This window comes from Mustela nivalis (genome assembly GCF_964662115.1).
Source record: "Mustela nivalis genome assembly, chromosome: 8".
Lineage (NCBI taxonomy): Eukaryota > Metazoa > Chordata > Mammalia > Carnivora > Mustelidae > Mustela > Mustela nivalis.
In genome coordinates, this window is record NC_139027.1 from 119,336,913 (window position 1) to 119,360,434 (window position 23,522).

The 23,522-nt window shown below is 52.2% G+C and overlaps 1 protein-coding gene across 5 annotated transcripts in view; it reads right to left on the reverse strand.

Annotated features, from left to right (window-relative positions):
• Positions 1 to 536: 536 nt before the first annotated feature.
• Positions 537 to 23,522, reverse strand: part of COMMD7 (COMM domain containing 7) — a 79,549-nt gene continuing 56,563 nt past the window's right edge. Inside the window, exons 10-13 of one of the 5 annotated variants that reach the window (XR_014315722.1) lie at positions 15,491 to 15,667; positions 1,435 to 1,681; positions 1,068 to 1,248; positions 537 to 833 (exon numbers count right to left, since the gene is read on the reverse strand). The gene's annotated coding sequence lies outside the window, so the exon portion shown is untranslated. Of the gene's footprint in view, positions 834 to 1,067; positions 1,249 to 1,434; positions 1,682 to 15,490; positions 15,668 to 22,824; positions 22,976 to 23,522 lie in introns of those variants that run through there. The other 4 variants (XR_014315720.1, XR_014315721.1, XR_014315719.1 and 1 more) reach the window with 4 other exon arrangements.

Consider the following 23,522-nt stretch of genomic DNA (forward strand, 5'->3'; position numbering starts at 1 on the left):
ATGTGGTACCCAGCCCCAGCACCCGGCCCCTCTGTTAGTAGGTATCGCGAATGTGGTACCCAGCCCCTCCAGCAGTGCCAGGAGGTGAGCCTGTCCTGGAGAAATCACTCAATGTACAATGAGGCCTGCCCAGGGCTGTTTGTGGAAGCAAAATGATAGAAACCATCTAGATGTTCTGTAAGGGACTGGACAAAGAAATGATGGGCCAGCTCACGTGATGGACTACTGCTCAGCTGTTAAAAAGGAGGGGGTTGTATATGTATGGCCCCAAAGCGAGATGCACTCAGTGAAAAGTAAGGCACCTTGCAGAACAAAATACACAGAATGTTACCATTTATGTGAGGAGCGCATGCACCTGTGCGTACACAGCTGGCCCAGATACAGACAAAGGTGTGGTTACAGATAGAGACAGAAGTGTACAGACAGAAGAGCTACAGATACACACATACACATGAGAGTAGAAGGTTCAAAGGAACACCCACTAGCAGCCAGTAATGTTTGAGGGGAATGCAGCTGGGGAAACGCAGGGGAATTACTTTGGTTTTTAGGTTTTTATTCGTTACATTTTATTAATGTTTGAGAGAGTACAATGAGACCATGCTCCTGAAATACGTGCATGATGCTAAAATTTAAAAGAAAAGAATCTGGCCACGTGTCTGGAAGCTCAAGGCAGGGTTGGGCTGGGCTCTCAGTGGAGGTTGGTTGGTGAGGGGCAGGCCTGGAGGGCTGACTCTGGAACTTTTCCCTAAACCAGCTGTGGCTCTTTCTCCCGGAGGCCAGAGGCAGAGGGAGCTGGCTTTGGTGGCCACAGCAGCAGATGCAGGTTGCCTAGTCTGGGGAGATGTGAAACCTGAGCCATTTAGCCTGCAGGATGGGCCTGCCTTGACCCCTCTAGTCAGGGAAGGCCCCTGGAACATGGCAGACGGCCACCTTAAACATGTAGCCACCAAAGTGAGTGAGGTCCCGTGAGCCCCAGGCCTGCAGACAGGCCATCCCGTGGAGCCCACAGGTGTCTTCCCACGCCACTCCTGCCCCCGAGCCTGATGACCTCGGTGTCCCTTACATACCCAGACTGGTGATCAGCGAGGCTACGGGCAGGAGAGGGGAGAAGGCCATTCATGAACTTCTTGGCTGCTGGGCCCTGAGCGAGACACGTTTCCTACTCTGTATCTCTGGCCTTTTAACGGTTTAGAATAGTTTTTTGTTGCTTTAATTCTGGACACACAGGAGTTGAGAAGGTTTTTCACCCTGATAATGACAACAGAAGTTAAAATAATTCCAACGACGCCAAAGGATATATAGTGAACAGCAGATTTTTTCCACACCTCTTCTCCCCAGCCACGCGGTTCCCTCCCCAGAGGTTGCACGCACACACGAGCACGTGGGAATCTAGCCACACCCCTCCTGTGATTCGGGGGGAAGCAGTCCACACACCTTGCTTTTTCCACTAAGAATATGTATCTTAGAGCTGCTTCCATAGCAGAACCTGCAAGCGGGCTCCTTCTTTTCCATGACTGGACTTCCACGGCACTCAGAATTCTTCAATATTTGTGTACTCGATCTAGAATTCTTCTTGGACTTTCCCGTGTGCATGCTTCAGTTCTGCACGGCAGCCCCAGGGGGCAGGCGGTTCGCCACATTACAGATGAGGAAACTCGGGGGACCAACCATCCCTGTTTGCCTAGGACAGAACCAGTCTTAACATCCAGAGTTCCCCACCCTGGAAAGACCCTTCTTCCCAGGCAAACTAAGATGGTTGTTGACTCTAAAGGAAACAGAGGCTCGGAGAGGCCGGGGGAGTTCTCCAAGACCTTGTGGTGGGTCAGCACAGACTCCTGATGGCGACGATGCTGGAGGGGGCCGGTGACAGCGTTCCCTCTGTGCCAGCCAGTGGTCCCTCGGCAGCCTGATAGGTTGACTGAGGGGCTCCACGAGTAGAAGCTGCGGCCACCAAACCTGGGTTTCCGCTCAGTAGCAGGGTTTGCCTGTGCTGGTCAGCTCCCTCTCAGCTTCTGGTCCTGGGCCCAGAATAGACACTCAGCAAGTGTTAAGCGAGGAAGAAAATGAATGAATGAATGAATGAAGTACTAACATTTGTCATCCACATTTTACAGATGGAAAAACTGAAGCACAGAGAAGCTAAGTCACTGGCTCAGGGCCACACAGCTCGTAAGCAGCAGGGTCAGGGTTTGAATCCAGAAGGGGGGGGCTCCAGAGCCCATGAAACTTTTCCCTCTTCTGGAATGTTCTTGTCTGCATTACCCTGCACGGCACTGCCTAGACCCCTACTTCCAGCTCCCTTTCACAAGAGCCCTGCCTTCCCTGTTCCTTGCTCCTGGCTCAGGGGCCTTGCTCTGCACCCCACTACATCCCCCTGGACTGGACGCTCAAACACAAAAAAAGTCCGATGTCTTCACTTCAGCCTCCCCCACGGACTTTGCTTCATTTGTTCAATTCATTTGTCCAACTCTCCATTCCTTTGCTCAACAAACATTTACTGAAACTGAAATGAGCCAGCTCACCGCCCCCCCCCCCCCAGTACTAGAAATTCAGAGATGAATCCTGCCTGGGCCTTGTCCTCGGGGGACAAGGAAAACCAAAGAAGCAGGACTTGGAACCCAGCGAGAAAGCACTCGGATGGAGGTGGCCCCGGGCACAGCCGCAGAGGGGATGACACTGGGGGCTCCCAGCCGTGGGGGCTCCAGGAAAGCTCCTTGGAGAACATCTTATGCCAGCAAGAGTTAGCAAGACAGAGAGAAGGAGGAAGACAGAAAACTGGGGGCAGAGTCGGTAACCCCCGGACAAACTGGCCTGGAATTAGGAGAGAGCATGAGGCGTTCAGAAAGTGCAAGTTGTTCCTTACAGCTGGGGCCTGGGCTGTCCTCAGGTGGGGACATGTGGGCCTGAGAAGCCCCACCTCCTCCCCTGCTTACCCAATAGCTCTGCACCAGGCAGGGCTTCCAAGAATCTCGTGTCTAGGAACTGATCAGAAAAAAAGCCCCCCAAATAATCAGCGATGTGGACGTGGAATTACGGATGGATGGAGGCTGTTTACCATGTTCTTTGTTTCAGCAAACAAGTGCAAACAGCCTCAGTGGCCAGCCATGAGAAATCACCACTACAGCCCAGAATCCACCACCGGCCGGAGTCGTCCGAATGGCTGAGAAACCAGGTTAGCAGAGACTGTACCGCGGCCCTAGAAAAATGCACCTGACCTAATGTTAAGTAAAAACCAGCAAGATGTAGAGGCACGTGGCTGGCTCAGTCAGTGGAGCATGGGGATCTCAGGTCTGTGAGTTTGACCCCCATGCTGGGTGTAGAGCATACTTAAAAATAAAATCATTTAGGGGCGCCTGGATGGCTCAGTGGGTTAAGGCCTCTGCCTTCAGCTTGGGTCGTGGTCCCAGGGTCCTGGGATTGAGCTCTGCATCGGGCTCTCTGCTCAGCAGGAAGCCTGCTTCCCCCCTCTCTGTCTCTGCCTGCCTCTCTGCCTACTTGTGATCTCTGTCAAATGAATAAATAAGATTTTTTAAAAAATCATTAAAAACCACAAAAAGGGATGCCTGGGTGGCTCAGTCGGTTAAGCTGCTGCCTTCGGCTCAGGTCATGATCCCAGGGTCCTGGGATCGAGTCCTGCATGGGGCTCCTTGTCCAGCTGGGAGCCTGCTTCTCTCTCTGCCTCTGCCTGCCACTCTGCCTGTTGCGCTCTCTCTCTCTCTGACAAATAAACAAATAAAATATTAAAAAACAAAACAAAAACACACACAAAAAACAGGGGCATCTGGGTGGCTCAGTTGGCTAAGCATTTGCCTTCAGTTTGGGTCACGATCCCAGAGTCCTGGGACCGAGCCTGGGATCAGGGTCCCTGCTCAGCGAGAAGCCTGCTTCTGCCTCTCCCTCTGCTGCTCCCCCTGCTTGTGTTCTCTCCCTCACTCTCTCTCTCAAATGAATAAATAAATAAATAAAATATTTTCTTTTAAAGCCCCCCCCACACACAAAAAGAAACCCCAGCAAGATGCAAACTATTTTATTATTCGAAGTTAAGAGATACACATACATAAATACATGAAGATATTAGGAAGAAATGCATCAGATACTTCGGAGTAGTTATCTCTGGTGATGGGCTAACCTAGGGGTTATATTTCCTTTTTAAAAATAATTTCCTGTGTTCTCTGATTTTGCAACAGTGGGCCAGTCTCACTTTTATTTTCAGAGACCGACTCAAGGAAACAAGGTCCGTGAGGCCACAACTTCCCCTTCCAGCCTCTTTCCAACCCTCTGAGCCACACAGAACGACCTGTTGCCTCCACATCCCTGCGCCTCCAGCCTCCAGGCTTTCCTCTCTGCTGTTCCTCCATCTGAGCGCCCTTCCCTTTCCCCCTCCAGCCTGTGCGACTCCCCTGGCCTCCCAGGCCTGCCTCAGGGTCCCTCCTCTGAGGACCTCACACACACAGAGCTCCCACGCCACTGAATGGTGGGTTTAGGCCCTGGACCCTGCACCAGGGCCTGAGCTGCTGGCGGGAAGGACACTGCCTCATCTATGCCCTCCCCAGACACCTTCTATGCAGCCGAGAATTTTTTTATTTATTCCTCACCAACGTTTTTTGAAAATGTCTGAACCTACAGAAAATCATGGAACGAATACCCATATATACCCTTCCCATAGATGCTCCACTACTTGCTGTGTAATCCTCTCCCTATCTTGCTGACCTAGTACAGACATGTTGGCCAGGACTGGGGGTCTCGAAGGAGCTCAGCATTTGCCGGAAGGAAGGAAAGAATGAATGCCCTCTCTCTATTGTCTGCCTCAGGGAAAACAATTTCTAAAATGCAGACCTGGGGGGCGTCTGGGTGGCTCAGGGGGTTGGGGCCTCTGCCTTCGGCTCTGGTCATGGTCCTGGGATCCTGGGATCGAGTCCCATATTGGGCTCCCTGCTTGGTGGGGGGCCTACTTGTCCCTCTCCCTGCTGCTCCCCTGCTTCCGCTCGCTCACTCTCACTCTCTATCTGACAAATAAATAAAATATTTTTAAAAATAAAATACCAGTTACCCACCTGCTTGGAGGCCTGCCACCCACAGCCAACGCGGGCCCCTCAGCGACACCCAAGACCCCGTCATCCCTTCCCGCCCCATCGCCCACTGACCCCGGAAAGGAAGTGTTGTCCCTGAACCCGCAGCCCCCACATGCTTCAGCACTTGCACTTTGGAGCCTCTGCAATCCTTGCTTGCCTGGCAAGGGCACCCAGCCTCTCCCTTCCCCATCCCTCCCAAGTGTCCCATCCTCGGAGAAGTAAAAGGATGCCTCTGCCGACCTTTCCCCGGACCCCCGGTACCGAGCGTGATCTCAGTGAGGGGGACCACTCGTCCTGGTTTGCACAAGCCTCTCCTGTTCGGCACTGAGAGTCCCGAGTCTCGAGAGTACCTCCGTCCTGGGCAGACCCCATGACGGTCACCCTAGCCTCTGCGGACTCTTTCCAGGGTGGGTGAGTGTGCTCCCACCCATTGCTGGGAGAACCTCTACCTGAGAGCCTCTCGGGGCAAGCCCACCTACCCTCACCCTGCCCTGCCAGGGCCACGTAACAGGCCCAAGGAAATGTTTGTTGATCCTGGCTGACTGCCTGGAGAACAGATAAACGACAGAAGGACGGAAGGAACGAATGCATGAACGAATAACTTCACCTCCTTTAAATCTTTGCTCAGATGTCACCTTCTCCATCGGCCTTCCCTGGCTGCCTGGGCTCCAAGGACAACCTCTCTGGCACCCTCCCTGGGGTTTTTGCGGGATTTATCACAGACCTGCCTTCTCCACGTGTCACTCTTCAGTTCCTTTGGGGTCTGTCTCCCCCATGAGCATGTCAGCTCTACCAAGACAGCGCTTTTGCCAGTTGTGTTCCCTGCTCTGTCCCCACAGCCTGGGACAGCAGGTGCTCAGCCGGTAATCAGTTGAAGAAATGAATGAACAATGATTGAATGAGGGGACCCTGCATTTCCCCGCCCAAGGTGGAGCCTCTTGGATTTCTTTGTCTGCATCTCCTCTTTCGTTTAGTTCATTCAACAGACGTCAGCGCCCACCATGTCCGTGCTGGGGGGGTCGGGAGGACTGCAAAGCAGAGTGCCCAGTCTAAGGGGCTGCTGGTGGCAGTGGGGTGGGGAACGGCGGACAGAGATCAGGCTGGTTATGATGCCATGGACCTGGCACTTGGGAGATGGGGTCCATGGGCAGGACCTTGGGCATTGCAACAGCCCTAGAAGGCCAGGATCGTAGTAACCATGCCCAGCATATCTTGAACACTCGCTATATCTCACCCACTGTTTTGAGCACTTCACGTATATTTTCTTGGTGAATTCTCCAATCACCCAGCTGTAGTTCTTCATCCCCGTTTTGCAGATGAGGAACCAGAGGTGAGGGAGGCTGAGTTACCTTGTCCGGGCGACGCCTGGGTGGCTCAGTTGGTTAAGCAGCTGCCTTCGGCTCAGGTCATGATCCCAGCGTCCTGGGATCAAGTCCCACATCGGGCTCCTTGCTCAGCAGGGAGCCTGCTTCTCCCTCTGCCTCTGCCTGACATTCTGTCTGCCTGTGCCCGCTCTCTCCCCCCCCCTCTGATAAATAAGTAAAATCTTTAAAAAAATAAAATAAAATAGCTTAATGGTCTTTAAAAAAAAAAAAAAAAAGAATCAGACTCTGGAGCCAGCGGCTAACCCCGGTGCTATAGGGAAGGAAGGAGGTTCTGACTGAAGTCAAGTTGCTGCTCAGACGCAGGGCTGGGCTTCACAGCCTGTCCCTAGGACTCCAAAGGCGGCCTGGGTCCCAGTCGGGGGCTGTCCTGGAGTTGGTGGTGAAGGGGACCAAAGGGAGATGCACAGGAAGCAGGGGAGGAGTCTCTGTACTCCAGTTGGGATCCATGTTCAAAAGGTACAGAACTACCCAGGATGGGGGGGTTGAATTTGCGGGGGAGTCCCCAGCCTAGGTGGGGAGATGGGGGCAGGCTTCTAGGCAGCAGTGTCCCCTTCCTCTTCTCTCCTAACGAATGGGTAGGGAAGTTGTGGGCAACTGTTTCCAGCCCTTCCCACGTCTGGCCACCCATCGGCCGGGTCCAGAGAGGAACGTGCAAAACCCAGTGTGGGCAGCGGCCCCCATCCTGGGCCACTCCTCCTGGGCCCCATGAAGCTGCCTGCCTGACTTACCCCTGTGATACCAAAGCTCAGCCCAGGTCAGGAGCTATGCTGAGTGACTCCATGTAACTATCTTATTCAGTGCTCACACCCACCTAGTACAGGGAAATCAAGGTCAGACAGTGGGGTACCTGCCCACGTCACCAGCAGAGCGGGGGTTCCAACCCCAACTATCTGGGTCCAGAGCGTGTGTCCCTCACCCCTACCCAGGAGGTACAGCCCTGGCTCCCTGCCAGCCTGGGCATTTAAGCCCCTGCCGTGGCCCCACAGCCCAGCAGAGGGCTCAGAGCAAGGAGGCACACATGAACACACCCTTATTATTTGACATCTAGGAGCAGTGACGAGGCGTCTGGGTGGCTCAGTCAGTTAAGCACCCAACTCTTGATTTTGGTTCAGGTCATGATCTCAGGGTCGTGGGATTGAGGCCCGCATCTACTTATCCCTCTCCCTCTGCTCCTCCCCCCTCCTGACCACATTCTGTTTCTCTCTCTTTCTCTCACATACATAAATAAATAAAATCTTTAAAGAAAAAAATAAAAGAAAGAAATCTAAGGGTAGTGACTTTTCTCTTTGACTTCTACCCTCCAGGTCTGGGAGATAATAATCCAACCCCACATTTGGACAGGATTCAAGCCTTTTCAAAGCCTGTCCCCTCCTTGAAAGAAAGAAAAGTGGCAGGGACACTGACTTTCTTTTTCTTTTTTAAAGATTTTACTTATTTATTTGAGAGAGAGAGACAGTGAGAGAGAGCATGAGCGAGGAGAAGGTCAGAGGGAGAAGCAGACTCCCCGTGGAGCTGGGAGCCTGATGCGGGACTCGATCCCGGGACTCCGGGATCATGATCTGAGCCAAAGGCAGTCGTCCAACCAACTGAGCCACCCGGGCGTCGGGACACTGACTTTCAAACAGATGACACCTAGCCCCACCCCACAGCTCTTTGCAAAGGGGAGGTGATGGCACCTCCCTGAGCCTCAGTGTCCCCATCTGTCACAGGGGCTGATGATATCACGGAGAGGAGACAATAGAATCCTTTGCCAGACGCACACAGTGGGTGCCTGGGAGGGTAGTTTCTTTCCACTGAAGGTCACAACACTCTCCAGGGTCTGTCCCCGACCTCCCTCCCTACTTTTAAACCGTGGATGTTTTCCACCATGATGTGTTGGAAACACACAGGACCTCGGGAATGAGCGGAGCCTGGTGGGCATGCTCGAGGCGGGCACAAATGTCCTCCTCCACCTTCAGAGCCTTCCCCTCAGGCCCGTGTCTCTACTGCACGCCCTAGGGGTGCCGCCTCCCTCCTTTCGTCCTCCTGCTTCCTCTGGAGGTGGGTCCTTGCGTTAGCCCACCTCCCAGAGGAAGAGCCCAAGGGTCTGAGGGCCAACGGGGCTGACCGGCGGCCCACAGCCTGTGAGCGGTGGAAGCGGGGTGTGGCTTTCTGTCCAGGTAGGTTTGCTGACATGGAGAGATGTTAACCATGTGTTATTAAATGAGAAAGCAGCATGGGCGGCAACAGAGTGTACGTTGAGAGAGTGTCACTAAAATGGAACAGGGGTTGTCTCTAGGTGATGGGACAATTTACCGTCCCACTGTCATTCTTTTCCTTATTTGTATTGCCTAACTTTTTAGGGCCGCTTTACGGAGATGGAATTCGCATAGCATACAACTCACTCATTTAGTGTCTGATTCGATGGTTTCTAGCATGTTCACGGAGTTGGGCGACCCTCAGCACTCTTGCTAATACTGTCATCATTCCCCCTACAAAACCCCACTCATTAGCGCTCACTCCGCATTGCCCCAAACCCCCACTCCTAGCCCTAAGCAACCGTTTCTTGTCTCTACAGATGTGTCTGTTCTGGACACTTTGTACAAGTGGATTTCTACAACACGCGGTCCTCTCTGTGTCTGGCTTCTCCCACCAAGCTTGTCTTCGGGGTGCCTCCGTGTAACAGCAGGTGTGACTTCATTCCTTTTCAAGGCTAAGTAACATCCCATATTGTATTTCTCAATTCATCAGTTGACATTCAGGTTATTTCTACCTTTTGGCTGCTGTGAATAATGCTCCTATTAGCATCTGTGTAATATTTGTGTGTGGATATGTGGGAGAGAGAGAAGGAGACTCCTCATGGAGCAGGGAGCCCAATGCAGGGCTCAATCCAGGACTCTGGAATCATGACCTGAGCCAAAGTCAGATGCTTAACTGACTGAGCCACCCAAGCGCCCCTGGACATGTGTTTCCAAGTCTCTTGGATAAATAGCTTGGAGTAGAATTGCTGGGTCATGTGGCAATGCTGTGTTTAACCTTTTGAGGAACTGACAGTCTGTTTGCCAGAACATTTTACACGCCACCACAGGGCACAAGGGCCACAATTTCTCTACATCCTCACCAACCTTATTATTATCGGTCTTTTTGATGAAAGCCATCCTAGTGGGTATGAAGTAATATCTCATGGGATTTTGATTTGCATTTCCCTGATGACTAATAATGTTTAACATCTTTCATGTGTCTGTTGGCTCTTTGCGTATCTTCTTCGGAGAAATGTCTACTCACATCCTTTGCCCATTTAAAAAATTGGGTCATTTGTGCCTTTATTATTAAATTATTGAAGTGGGATCTGAACCCGGGTCCTGCTCTACGGCAGGTGATAGATCCTGTGCCCACAGTCATGCCTCCCTGCCTGCCTGTCAGGAGATCTGGAAGCATCCCCCAGAGTCCTGCCTACCCTCTGGGCAAGCTGCGGCCTGCACAGCTGCTGCAGAAGCCAGCCCAGCTGGGGCCAGGCCCACAACAGGTGTCCAGTGAGTGTCTGTGGATGGACACAGAGGGACACACGAGTCCCTCTCCAGGAATCGGTGAACTAAAGGGGAAGAAAACCCCCCCCAGAACAAAAAGTCCACACCACAGAAGGAGGAAATGGTCGAGCCCTGCTCCAGAAGTTGGAGATAAGCCCCGTGGCCCAGAAGCCCTCCATGGCAATTCCTTCTTGGTGGCCGTGACCTATCTGCCTGCTTTTATGCAACTGACTGTTGGCCTGCGTGAGGCTGGGACAGGGAGGCCCAGAGAGATTAGCAGGGAACTGGAGAGCATATCTGCTGAAGGGGGAATGGCAGCAGATCCTAGGGGCCATGGCTGGTCAGAGGAGAAGGGGGCCCCGGTGGGGTGGGGCCCTGCTGCCGGACCCCTGCCCCAGCCCCAGCCCCAGAAACCCACTGCTTCCTCACGAAGAGCACTGGAACCCTCCACACCCAGTTCTGGAATCCAGCTGCCTGGGTTTGAATCCTGGACTCACTATCTGCTTGCTGGTGATCCAGGCAGTTAATATCCCTCTCTGAATCTCAGTTCCCCGCTGAGTGTCCCCTGGAAGAATGAAGATAACCAGGGAGGGATGAAATGAGACCATAACGCAGCCTCTTGGTGGGGAGAGGCTGCTGGGGGGAAGCTGGGGACGGCAGGCTCTTCTGCTGAGCTCCCCCAGGCTCCCGACTCCGAGCTGGAAGACTGCCGTCCTGTGACATGGAGCCAGTGACTCTCCCACGAACACCGCAGAGCAGCCACTGGCAGGAAGCTTCTCCCTCGGACAGACCCTCAGCCTCACCGACACAGTCTCACGGGGAAGGCAGGCAGTGTGGGGCCATGTGGGTTGCCCCTCACTCAGGCAGCCTGAGTTCAAATCCCACTCACAAGCTGTGAGCTTTGGGAAAGGGTCTGCCTCTCTGTGCCTCTGTTTACCTGCTAGAGAATGAAGATGACAACTGTGTTTACTCTACAGGATGGTTGGGAAGATTAAATGGGCCGATGCAGTAAAATATGGATTAAAGTCTCAGATTTATTCTTTCTTTCTTTCTTTTTTTTTTTTTTTTAAGATTTTATTTATTTATTTGACAGACAGAGATCACAAGTAGGCAGAGAGGCAGGCAGAGGGAGAGAGAAGAGGAAGCAGGCTCCCTGCGGAGCAGACAACCCTATGTGGGGCTCTATCCCAGGACCCTGGGATCATGACCTGAGCCGAAGGCAGAGGCTTTAACCCACTGAGCCACCTAGGTATCCCAGCTTTATTCTTTCTTAATTAGTTTCTTTTTAGTCATCTCAACACCCCATATGGGGCTCAAACTCATGACCCCAAGATCAAGAGTCAGATGATCCTATGACTGAGCCAGCCAGGGGCCCCAAAGTCTCATCTTTAAAATAAAAGTTAGAGGGGCGCCTGGATGGCTCGGTTGATTAAACGTCTGCCTTCAGCTCAGGTCATGATACCAGGGTCCTGGGATCGGGTTCCGTATCAGGCTCCCTGATTCTTCCTCTGCCTGTTGCTCTCCATGGTTATGGGCTCTCTCTCTCTCTTACAAATAAATAAATAAAATCTTTAAAAATAATAATAATAAAATAAAATAAAAAATAGAGGGGCACCTGTCAGTTAAGTGTCTGACTCTTGACCTCAGCTCAGGTCTTGGTCTCAGGGTCTTGAGTTCAAGCCCTGCGTTGAGCCCCACATTAGGCTCCACGCTGGGCACGGAGCCTACAATAAATAAATGGATGGACAGATAAATAATATCAAGTTTAGAGAACCCTCCACATCCTTTCAACTTATCTGGCCCCATATTCCCTTCGTATCCTCCAGGGCCCCAAGGTTCCTCCAGCTTTCTTACGTGGAGGAGGAGGGTGAGATTTCCAACCATACTGGCATTTCCCAAAGTGAGTTCCTGAGGCCTCTAAACTCATGAGATGCTTTTTGAAAAGATCCCTGAGAAGTACGTCTCCATCAGACAGACCTGGCTGCCGGGTAGCGAGCGCCACTGCCCTTCAGCCGTGCCCAGGGACGGGCCCGAGAAGCCCTGCAGCGAGGAAACCCAGCGGACGCTCATGCTGGTGTTTTCCCAAATTTATTTGACCACGAATGCCCTTTTCTGCCCAATATCAATTTAGCATCTTCCTGGAAAAACACTGATGTCAAGGTCAGTTTTAGCTCACAGTTTCCATCTTATAGAAAAGACAGAAGGTTTTCCTAAGATCACTATCCCTGCATTTGAGAAGCCCAGGTTCTCTAGTGCGGTCACGTTGGCCCAGAGGAGAGCGGCGCCCTGCCATGTGCTCTCAGTCCTGCTCTCCGGGGCCGGGAGGGTTGGAGCGTGAAGGCCCCTCTGGGACACCCAGCAAAGATGGGCCCAGCTCCCTTCCAGCCGCCGCAGCAGCCTTGACTCTCACAGACCACACGCAACGCCCAGACATTGTCATGACAGAAGACGGCACCTTCCAGAGCCTTCTAGAAAAAGGAGTTGCCAAAAGGAAGCCTCTAGGGGTGGGGCAAGCCCCGCCTCGGGCAGGGAGAGGTGTCTCAGGCTCCGGAGTCCCCTGGCACCTGCAGAGGAGGCCCTGGGAGCACCGGGCCCCATCAGCATGGCAGCACCGCTTGCAAATCATCCCTTCCACATCTCTGTAAACGTTCCGGCAAGTCTAACATTTGGCAACCAAAGTACATATCCCAGACGGCCGTGTGAACCTAGGACAAGTGCCAGCATTTGTCTTGAGGCCCCGTAGGGTTTGGAAAACAGGATTACTCAGCGAGTCAGTGGAGGAGAGGGACATTCATTGGGCACCTACAACAGAGTGCGTGTTGTGTCAGAAGTTCTATCTTTACCACGAGATCTCAGTTCTGATAACAACCCCATTTTACAGATGGAGAAACTGAAGCTCAGAGTGGGGAGGTAACATAGCCAGGGACGCAACAGAGCTGGGAGTCAAACCCCCACCTGGTTTTGCCTCCACAGTCCTAGCACTCCCCACTCCACTGTGCAGTTCTGCTGGGATGTCTCCCTGCCTGGCATCCCTCCGAGACCTTGGTCCTTGCCTCAATCCCAGGGCCCCTTTCTCGATACTAACCCAGGTTCTCAGGGCCAGGGGTGTGAGGAAGGGAACCAGAGTGGAGACTAATGTAGTCTGGCCTCTAGGGTCTGGCCCACATTGTGGAATCGTTATTTTATTTTATTAAAGACTTTATTTATGGGCACCTGTGTGGCTCAGTGGGTTAAGCCGCTGCCTTCGGCTCAGGTCATGATCTCAGGGTCCTGGGATTGAGTCCCGCATCAGGCTCTCTGCTCGGCAGGGAGTCTGCTTCCTCCTCTCTCTCTCTCTGCCTGCCTCTTTGCCTACTTGTGATCTCTCTCTGTCAAATAAATAAATAAAATCTTAAAAAAAAAAAAGACTTTATTTATTTGACAGACAGAGATCACAGGTAGGCAGAGAGACAGGCAGAGGGTGGGGAGAAGCAGTCTCCCTGCTGAGCAGAGAGCCCAATGCGGGGCTTGATCCCAGGAATCCGAGATCATGACCTGAGCCAAGGCAGAGGCTCAACTCACAGAGCCACCCAGGTGCCCCTGGAATTGTTATTTTAGCCCCCACCAATCTGATCATAGGTGGGGGGCAAGTAGGTTGATAAATCAGTTTTCGGTCTTCTTTGGGGTAAGATTTTGTTTATTTATTTATCTACCTATTTATTTATTTGTTGGTTGGTTTATTATTTTATTTATTTATTTGACAGAAAGAGACAGCAAGAGAAGGAATACAAGCAGGGGAGTAGGAGAGGGAGAAGCAGGCTTCCTGCTGAGCAGGGAGCCCGAGGCGGGGCTCCATCCCAGGACCCTGAGATCATGACCTGAGCTAAAAGCAGAAGCGCTTAACGACTGAGCCACTCAGGCACCCCGATAAATCAGTTTTCCAAGCCTGCCAAGCTGAAAGCCAGCCACCAGCCTGAGGTGACCCTGCCCTCAAGAAGACCCCCCAGGCACCCAGCCTAAGCTGGCACCTGGGCTAAGCCCCTTATCTTTGGGTCATTGTTGCCCACTCCTGGCTATAGTCTCCTCCCAACACCCCCCAGCCCCCAACTCACTTGCAGGGTGCTGGCACTCAGCTGGGTGGTGGGGGTGGGGGGAGACATCACACAAACCTTTTGGAAACCTCTTTCCCCTCCCCTCTCCAGATTCCCCAGAATTCCTGGGTCAGCAACATGGCTGTGTGCTGGGAGGTAGGGGAGAGTCTCAGCCAATCTCTCATGGGCAGGCCCCCTTCTCCGTCAGCACAGCTGCAGGGAAGGAAGGCCCCACCTGAGTTCCCAGTGCCCCGAAACAGCCACCCGGCTGTGCCCTTCCTTCTGCCCATCACGGGAGGGGCCCCTGGCAAGGGGGAGGAGCGGCATCCCAAGCCTGCCCTGCACCAGAGCTATTCCTCTGCTCACACCCTTCCTCAAACCATCTGAGAGGCAGGCCTCCTGCTCTCTGTCCTCAGTGCGGCCAGATCACAGGCAAGAGGGACTGCCTGAGGCCACGTGGCCAGGCAGGGGTGGGCATCACTCCAGGGTCTGGCAGACTCCAGAGCTGGGGTCATTTCTCCAAGTACAGTGCAGTGGTCAAGGTGTGGATTCTGGAGTGAGACCGCTAGACTCAGGTTCTGGCTCCTCCACCTGCTCAGGGGCCACCTGGGGCTAGTTACCCAAACTCTCTGTGCCTCAGTATCCTCATCTAAACAGTGCTGTCAGGCAATCCCGAAGTCTGAGCCCTGGGTGAGTTGCACGGCCTTGGGTGAGCAACAACCTGCTGGTGCCTCAGTTTACCCTGACTTAAAATGGAGACCTTGATACACATCCAGCACGGGCTGGTATGAGGATTAAGAAAAGACAACCGTGCATCTAGACCTTTCCGGCAGGTGGTGCCACGGGGCCTACTTATTGTCTGGGGGTGTTATGGTCAAGGTGCTATCAGCCAGACCAGCTCCGGAAGGACACACAAGAAGGGGTCTCAGAGGGCAAGGAGTGGGTGCTGGGGAACCCTAACTTGTTCCTACATGTCATTTTATACTTTCAGAATTTTGTATTACACACATGTGTTATTACTATTTCCGAAGCAGGTTGCGTAACAGCCATACAAAGGTGCTCCCTTGCCATGATGCACGGTCTCATGCTGTCAGAGACCCCGTCTGCTGATCCTGGGTTTCCCAGCCCTCCAGAGTCACACCTTGTCCAGGCCCTTGTCCAGGCCCTGTCTTTCAGCCCACTCTGTGTTTCCCAGCAAGGCCCCAGCACAACCTTAAGGGCCAGAGGCGTCTCCTTCCAAGCACAGGCGTGTGACCCGGGGCCAGCCAAGTCTCCACCCCTTTACCTGTCCCCTGGCCCACCTGTAAGTGAAGTGACCACACTGCCCCACACTGCCTCCCCAGCTGTAAGGACTAACATGAGGTACGAGAGGGGTGCCTGGCTGGCTCAGTCAGTGGAACATGGAACTTTTGATCCCAGGGTCATGAGTTTAAGTCCATGTTGGGCATAGAGCTTACCTTAAAAAAATCAGGTATGGGGCACCTGGGTGGCTCAGTGGGTTAAAGCCTCTGCCTTTGGCTCAGGTCATGATCCCGGGGTCCTGGGATCGAGCCCCGCATCGGGCTCTCTGCTCCACAGGGAGCCTGCTTCCTCCTCTCTCTCTGCCTGCCTCTCTGCCTGGTTGTGGTTTCTCTCTGCCAAATAAATAAAAAAATATTTTAAAGAAAATGAGATATTAGACTGCTAGGTACAAAGCCCTGCTTCCTGTCCTCTGGAAGGGCAAAATGATGTTGAAGGGAAGCTGCCTCCTCCTCTGAGCTCATCTCCCCACACAGCCTCTCCCACCCCTGCAGGTGGACGGCAAACCTACCAAAAGCAATGGGTCTCTAGGCCTTGACATTTGCCAGTCCTCTCTGGGCAGACCCCTTCTTCATCTCTGGGAGGCTGGCTCCTTCACATCACTCACTTTCTCCCAAGTGTTGCCTCTTCACAGATGCCCTCCTAGACCACCTGTCTAAAGTGGTCCCCATACCCCCCTCTAACTTACCCCGATTTGTTTTCTGCATGGTACTTACCATTACCTGAAATTTTAAAGATGTTATTTATTTATTTGACAGAGAGAGAGAAAACACAAGCAGGGGAGCAGCAGAGGGAGAGGGAGAAGCAGGCTCCCCAGCTGAGCAGGGAGCCCGACGCAGGGCTCGATTTCAGGACCCTGGGATCATGACCTGAGCCGAAGGAAGATGCTTAATGACCGAGCCACCCCAGTGGACCTGAAATTGTTTTTTTTTTTTAAATGAACTCTTAGAGGTAATTTTAGATTCACAGAAGAATTGCAAAGACAGTACAGAGGGTTCCCGTCTACACATCACCCAGTCTTTCTCAATGTCACCGTGTCACCTAACCTGACCACGGTATGGCTGTCAGAACGAAGACACTAACCCGGAACATCACCATTAACTAAACTGCAGACTTCGTTCCAATGAAATTGTACTTCTCCTTTATTTATATACTGGTTTTCTTTTATTGGTTTATATACTGGTTTTCTTTTTTTTTTTTTTAAGATTTTATTTATTTATTTGACAGATAGAGATCACAAGTAGGCAGAAAGACAGGTAGAGAGAGAGAGGGAGGAGGAAGTAGGCTCTCCGCAGAGCAGACAGCCCGACGCGGGGCTCAATCCCAAGACCCTGGGATCATGACCTGAGCCAAAGGCAGAGGCTTTAACCCACTGAGCCACCCAGAGGCCTCTATATACTGGTTTTCAACTGCCGGAAGGAAAACTCTGAGAAGCAGGGAGGTGGCCGTACTTAACTCATCACCAAGTCCCTCAGACCTGACAATAAACAGTGATCGGTAAAAGGAGGGCCGATGATTACTGAGGACTCCCTCTGCCATGCACGGTTCCGAGTGTACTAAATATTGTAATCATTTAATCCTTAGGACAGCCCACGAGGTAGCTACTAATTATGGGGAGACTGAGGCACGGCACAGTTTGGTGGCAGGCCGAAGCCGCACAGGTCATTAGCACCCGAGAGGATGGACTCTGGGGCTGCCCTCTGTACCAGAATGAACGCAAGTCCTTCTGTGTCCTCAGTCCGCATCAGAGCAGGGGGGCCAGCACCCTTCTGTGGGCAGGACACTGAGGCCCCAGGGCAACTGATTTGCCTGAAGCCCCAGGATGGACTGGGGCACAGGGCAGGGATGGAACCTGAGCCTGCGGCCTCCAGCTGGCTGCCCTGGGGTTGTGACTCTCCCAGTTCCACTCCCAGGGCCACCATCGACGGGCTCCACCCTGCTGCAGGGAAACAGAGGCGGCTGGTTCGTGGGCTCTCTCCTGAACCCCCGACTTCCCAGAGGGGCGCTGAGATCCCCCATCCCCTCCCTTTGCCCATAGCCTTAGCCGGGGCCTCCAGGATCTGACCCCTGGAGAGGCGGGGGTGGAGGACGGGCCCTCTCCATCCTAGAGGAGGCCGCCTTCTCAGGGGGCTAGCTGGGCTCTGGGGCAGGGAGGGAAAGGAAGAAGTGGTCATCCCTGCCTGGATGGGGGTGTGGGGAGAAGTGGAGCAATGGGGAGGGTTATTGGGCTTTTCCCAACACCCTGGGACCAGCCAGAGAGGGGTCTGGGCACCCCCCAAAGGGAAAAGCCACTCTGGAGCCCTTGGACGGGACCAAGGCCGGCCGCCCCCATCCAGCCTGGGTTCCGCCCAGCGCCAGCCTGGCGCAGACTCGAAGCCCTAATAATGTTTGCTGGATGCTTTGAATACAAGCGTCAGTGCCCAGAATCTCCTTGAGGTTTCAGCCAGGCGTGCCCGCCCCATCCCCCCTTCTGGGGAGCAGCATAAGTATGGGGGGGGGCATGTGACAGGGGACACCATGAGGTGGTGGCAGCCTCCGTGAGAGAGGCAGGCTGCTCCACCCAGAGCTGGGGGTAGGGGCGCCTTGTGCGCGGCTAATTAAACAGTGACTGTGATGAATCGGGGAGAGGCTGCTGCTTGCTAATTAAAGGTGCGGGTGGCTTGCCTGGCAAGGGAGGAAGGCAGGAGCAGCTCTGGAACCATGTCAAGAGGCCAGGCCGGCAAGGACAGCACCGGCTCTGGGCATCCCTTCCATGCTCAGGGCCCTCCCAGCAGGGCCCCATGGCCCCCTCCCCACTTCCCTATCTCTCCTACCCACCTTGCCAGAGCTTGGGGCCTCAGACTTCCCCCTCCCCACCAGCCCAAATTGCGCTCCCGATAAGGGCCCAGGCGTTGGGGGGGAGGAGCCTGCTGGTGCCCAAGGTCTGGGCTGGTAGGAGAGCATCCTTCTGAGCCTCTGAGGTTCACTTCCTTTCGCCCCGCTCCCAAGAACCCCGAGTTGGGCGAATGAGCTCCATCAGGATGGGAGGTGAGCTGGTGTGAATGAGGCCCCACGATGACTTCTGGAATGACAGATTCTGGGCCTCACCCAGTTTCCCTGTTGTAACACACCTGACGTTAGCCGGGGGGCCTGCTCTATCCGCCATGCCCCGCCAGTGTGTGAGAGAGAGAAAGACAAAGGTGAAGAGACTATGTTCCTTTCTGGTCTCAGCACACAAATCTAGAAAAGGAAGACGGGAAGCAAGGATGTCTGGTCCTCAGAGTTCCTAGATAGTAGACAATAAGAGCTCCGACTGCCTGCTCCTGCCGGGTATCTGGTCAGGGCAGGGCGTGGATCGGTGGCTAAGAGCACCCCCGCCCCGGGGCCAGAGCTCCCAGTCCCATGCCCACCACTTGCCAGCCGTGTGGCCTTGGGCACAGTAGCTAATTGCTCTGGAGCCTTGGGCTCCCCGTCTGCAAAGCTGAGGATGGCGATGCTGCTACTCAAAGGGTCGCTGAGGGGACCAAGAAAGAGAATCCAGGTGAGGCACTTAGCACAATGTCTGGTCCACAGAACAGGCCCCGAAATGCCAGCCATTATTATGTAAAAACTCAGGGGACTCCGGTAGGTGTGGCCCAGTGCCCACCACTTCCAGGTGACCTCCTTATTGACAGCACAGCTGAGTGGTCTCAGAGCAATTCTATCAGACACAGCGAGAGCATGTCACCCTTCCCACCAGGGCTCTCGTGTCCTCTCTGACCCCATAACCTTCTGAGGAAAGTAGAAGAGTCGAGAAGCAAACACAATCGGTGCTCAGAAAGCTAAGTGACCCGCCCCCCAAGTCAAACAGCTCAGCGAGGGCCAGAGACAGCCCTGGTCCCTTGAGTGGGAGGAGAAAATGGGCTCAGGGTTCCCATGGCAACATCTGTTGAGCTTCTAGTGGATGCCAAGTCCTGAACCAGACACAGGGACCTAAGAGAACAGGGCACTCACTCTTGCCTTCAAGAGGACCCAGTCTGGAAGGAGGGAAAACACACCAATAAGGGGAATGCAAGGCAAAGGTGGCAGGCATCCAAGGGGGAGCTCCAGTGCCCTCCATGCAAGGGGCTGAGAGCCGCTGCTTTGACGTGGAGCTCCATTTGAACGCTAAGGTTGCTTTCTTTTGGGAGGGTAACGTCAGCATTGGGGGAGCCTGGAGAGGGCTGATAGGGCCCCTCTGGTGCTCCCAGGAGAAGCCTTCACAAAGGCATAGATACTCAGTTCTGGGAAGTACCTATGGTACCTGCTTCTGAGGTTTGGGGTCTGTCACTTGAGGTATCTGGGAGTCCCAGATGATGTGGTTTCAGACACTACACTGTCCAGGACCCACAGCAAGAATCCATCCATGTCCTAAAGGGGGGCTCTCTACTGCCATGCAATGCAGTAGGGAAAGGATGCAGTGCCTATAAGGGGCCCAGGGACAGTAGAAACCTTTCCAGGCTGAGAAACTCAAGGCCATTGGCCCTGATGTTGGACCTTAGGCAGCCAACCCAAAGCAGGCAAGAATGAGCACAAGGTTACTGGCCTTGGGGATGATGTTTCCATATTCCCTCCTCAGAGATCAGGACTCAGCCAGAGAAACGGGACAAAGGGCCCCAGGCAGGTCTAGCCACAAGGAAACCCAAGAAAGCAAAGCTAGCAGTTCCTTAAAAACACAACCTGCCTCAGCATCCCCAGGGCTCCCGGCGCCCTAGCTGGGCCAAATGATGGTCTGCTGCGCCCTCTGGTGGCCACATGGGGGCAGTGGCAGACGCAGCAGCAGGTTTAAGGGTGGGTGGTCAGACTTGGAGAGGTCAGAGTGGACCACCTCAACCACTGCACAGATAGGAAAACCAAGGCCTGGGGACTGTGGGGGAGGGAGTAAGTTGCCCAAGGTCATGAGAGTAACTTGCCCAAGTCAGTAGCCAAGCCCAGAACAGAACCCAGACCTCCTTCTTCACCAGTGGCTGCTCTTGCTGGGTCTCCCCTTCCCATCAGGGGAGGGAAGACTGAGGGTTCAGGAGGCTCACTCCTCAGTGACCATGGACAACTGGATGGTAGGCAGCTGCGCCTATGATAGGGTACACAGCACTTCCCCTATCTGGCTTTGGGTTCCTCACCTCCAAAACCTGGAGCTACTGGCAAGGGCCATGGGGACCTGGGGTGGCCCTCTCATACACTGCTAATAGTGAAGCTATAAGCAGCTAACTTTTCAGGAAATCCTAAAATGAGCCTTACAGTGAGTATTGGGTATCATACTAACTGTGAAAGACGATGCTTTCCTGAGATCAGGAACCAGAAAATGATGTCCACTCTTGCTACTTCTTTTTTTTTTTTTTTATTTTATTTTATTTATTTATTTGACAGAGAGACACAGCAAGAGAGGGAACACAGCAGGAGAGGGAAAGGAGGCTTCTTGCTGAGCGGGAAGCCCGATGCGGGGAGCCGGATCCCAGGATGCTGGGATCATGACCTGAGCCGAAGGCAGATACTCAAGGACTGAGCCACCAGGCACCCCCACTCTTGCCATTTCTATTCAACATTGTGCTGGAAGTTCCGGCCAGGGCACTCAGACAAAGGAAAATAAAAGCATCCAGATTGCAAAGGAAGAAGCAAAACTATAGTTTCAGATGGCATGATCTTGTAAATAGAAAATCCTAAAGAATCTACACATAAAAAGTTAGAACTAATAAATGAGTTCAGCAAGGATACAGGATACAAAATGAATATACAAAAGTCAATTGTTTCTCTGGGTACTTGGCAATGAACACTTCAAAAATGTAATTAAGAAACTAATTTCATTTACACCGCAGAGAGGATAAAGCACTTACAAATAATTTAACAAAAGAAGTATAAAATTTATACTCTAAAAATTACAAAATATTGTTGAAAAAAATTAAAGAAGACCTAAATACATGGATAAACATCTCATGTTCACGAATCTAAAGACCCAGTACTGTTAAGATAGCAAGACTCCCAAAATCAATCTTCAGATTCAACCCCATCCCCCTCAAAATTCCAACTTGCTTCTTTGCAGAAATTGACAAGCTGATCTTAAAATTCTTATGGAAATTCAAGTGACCCCAAACACCCAAAACAATACTGAGAAAAAGAAGAACATTGTTGGAGGACCCAGAGGAAGTTTTCTACAAAGTTACAGTAATTAAAACAGTGTGGTACTGGCTCAGAGATAGATGCATAGATTAATGGAATGGAATCAGAGTCCAAAAATAAACCCTCACACTTACAGACAATTGATCTTCAACAAGAGTGCCCAGACAATTCAGTGGGGAAAAGACAAGCTTTCCAACAAATGGTGCTGGGGTAATTAGATACCCACATGCCAAAAAGAGTCTGGGCATCTTCCTTACAACACCCCACACAAAAATTAACTCGAAACTGATCTTTGACTCAAATATACGCATTAAAACTATAAAACCTGGGACGCTTGGGTGGCTCAGTTGGTTAAGCAGCTGCCTTCGGCTCAAGTCATGATCCCAGCGTCCTGGGATCGAGTCCCACATCGGGCTCCTTGCTCTGCAGGGAGCCTGCTTCTCCCTCTGCCTCTGCCTTCCACTCTGTCTGCCTGTGCTCGCTCTCACTCACTCGCTCTCTCTCTGACAAATAAATAAATAAAATATTAAAAAAAAAAAAAAAACTATAAAACCTGGGGCGCCTGGGTGGCTCAGAGGGTTGAAGCCTCTGCCTTCGGCTCGGGTCATGATCCCAGGGTCCTGGGATCGAGCCCCACGTCAGGCTCTCTGCTCCGCGGGGAGCCTGCTTCCCCCCTCTCTCTGCCTGCCTCTCTGCCTACTTGGGATCTCTCTCTCTGTGTCAAATAAGTAAATAAAATCTTAAAAAAAAACAAAACTTTAAAACAAAGCATAGGCCTAAACCTTCATGACCTAGGATCAGCCAATAAGAAGATACAAAAGCACAGAAAAGAAAAAAAAAAAGCAGGTAAATTGGACATCATCAAAATAACAAATTCTGGGCTACAAAGGACATTGTTAAGGAAGTGAAAAGACAGTGTGCCTGTCTGACTCAGTTGGTAGAACATGTGACTCAGTCTCAGTGTTGTCAGTTTGAGCCCCATGTTGGGTGTAGAGAGTACTTAAAATAAGATCTTTTTAGAAAGAAAGAAAGGAAGGAAGGGAGGGAGGGAGGAAATGAGGAAAGAATTAAAGTGAAAGAACATGGAGGGGCGCCGGGGTAGCTCAGTGGGTTAAAGCCTCTGCCTTCAGCTCAGGTCATGATCCCAGGGTCCTGGGATCGAGCCCAACATTGGGCTCTCTGCTCAGTGGGGAGCCTGCTTCCCCCTCTCTCTGCCTGCCTCTCTGTCTACTTGTGATCCGTCTGTCAAATAAATAAATAAAATCTTTATTAAAAAAAAAAAAAGAAAGAACATAGAATGGGAGAAAATATTTGCAAACCATGTATCTGATAAGGAATTGTAACCGAAATATATAAATAATTCTTTTGGGGTAAAAATAATTCTGCCTTCAGTTCAGGTCATGATCTCAGGGTCCGGGATTGAGTCCCAAATCCTCTGGCTCCTTGCTCAGCGTGGAGTCTGCTTCTCCCTCGCCCCCCACAGGGGCTCGTGCTTTCTCTCACGATCTCTCTCTCTCTCAAATAAATAAAATCTTAAAAAAAAAAAAAACCCAGAATTAAATACTGAAAAGACCACAGATTATATTCAGAAAAGACCACACATTATATGATTTCATTGATATGAAGAGTCCATAATGGGCAAAGCTCTACAAACAGAAAGCAGACACTTTTATAGCAGTGGCTGCCTAGTGCTAGAAGGAGGTGATTAGGGAGAGATGGGGGGTGTGGAGTTCTTTATGGGATGCTATTGGATGTGGTGATGATTGCACAATGCTGACTATACTAGAAACTAATGAATTGTATGCTTTAAATGAGTGAATTGTATGGCAAGCGAGTCAAATCTCAATAAAATTGTTTTTAAAAAATGGGGTGCCTGGGTGGCTCAATTGGTTAAGTGTCTGCCTGTGGCTTAGCGCCTGATCTCAGGGTTCCTGGGATTAAGGACCACCCCCCCTCCTTGTCTGGCTCCCCGCTCAGTGGGAAGTCTGCTTCTCCTCTCCCTCTGCCACTCCCCACCATTCCCCTCCTCATGTTCTTTCTTTCTCTCAAATAAATAAGATTTTTAAGAGTAAATAAATA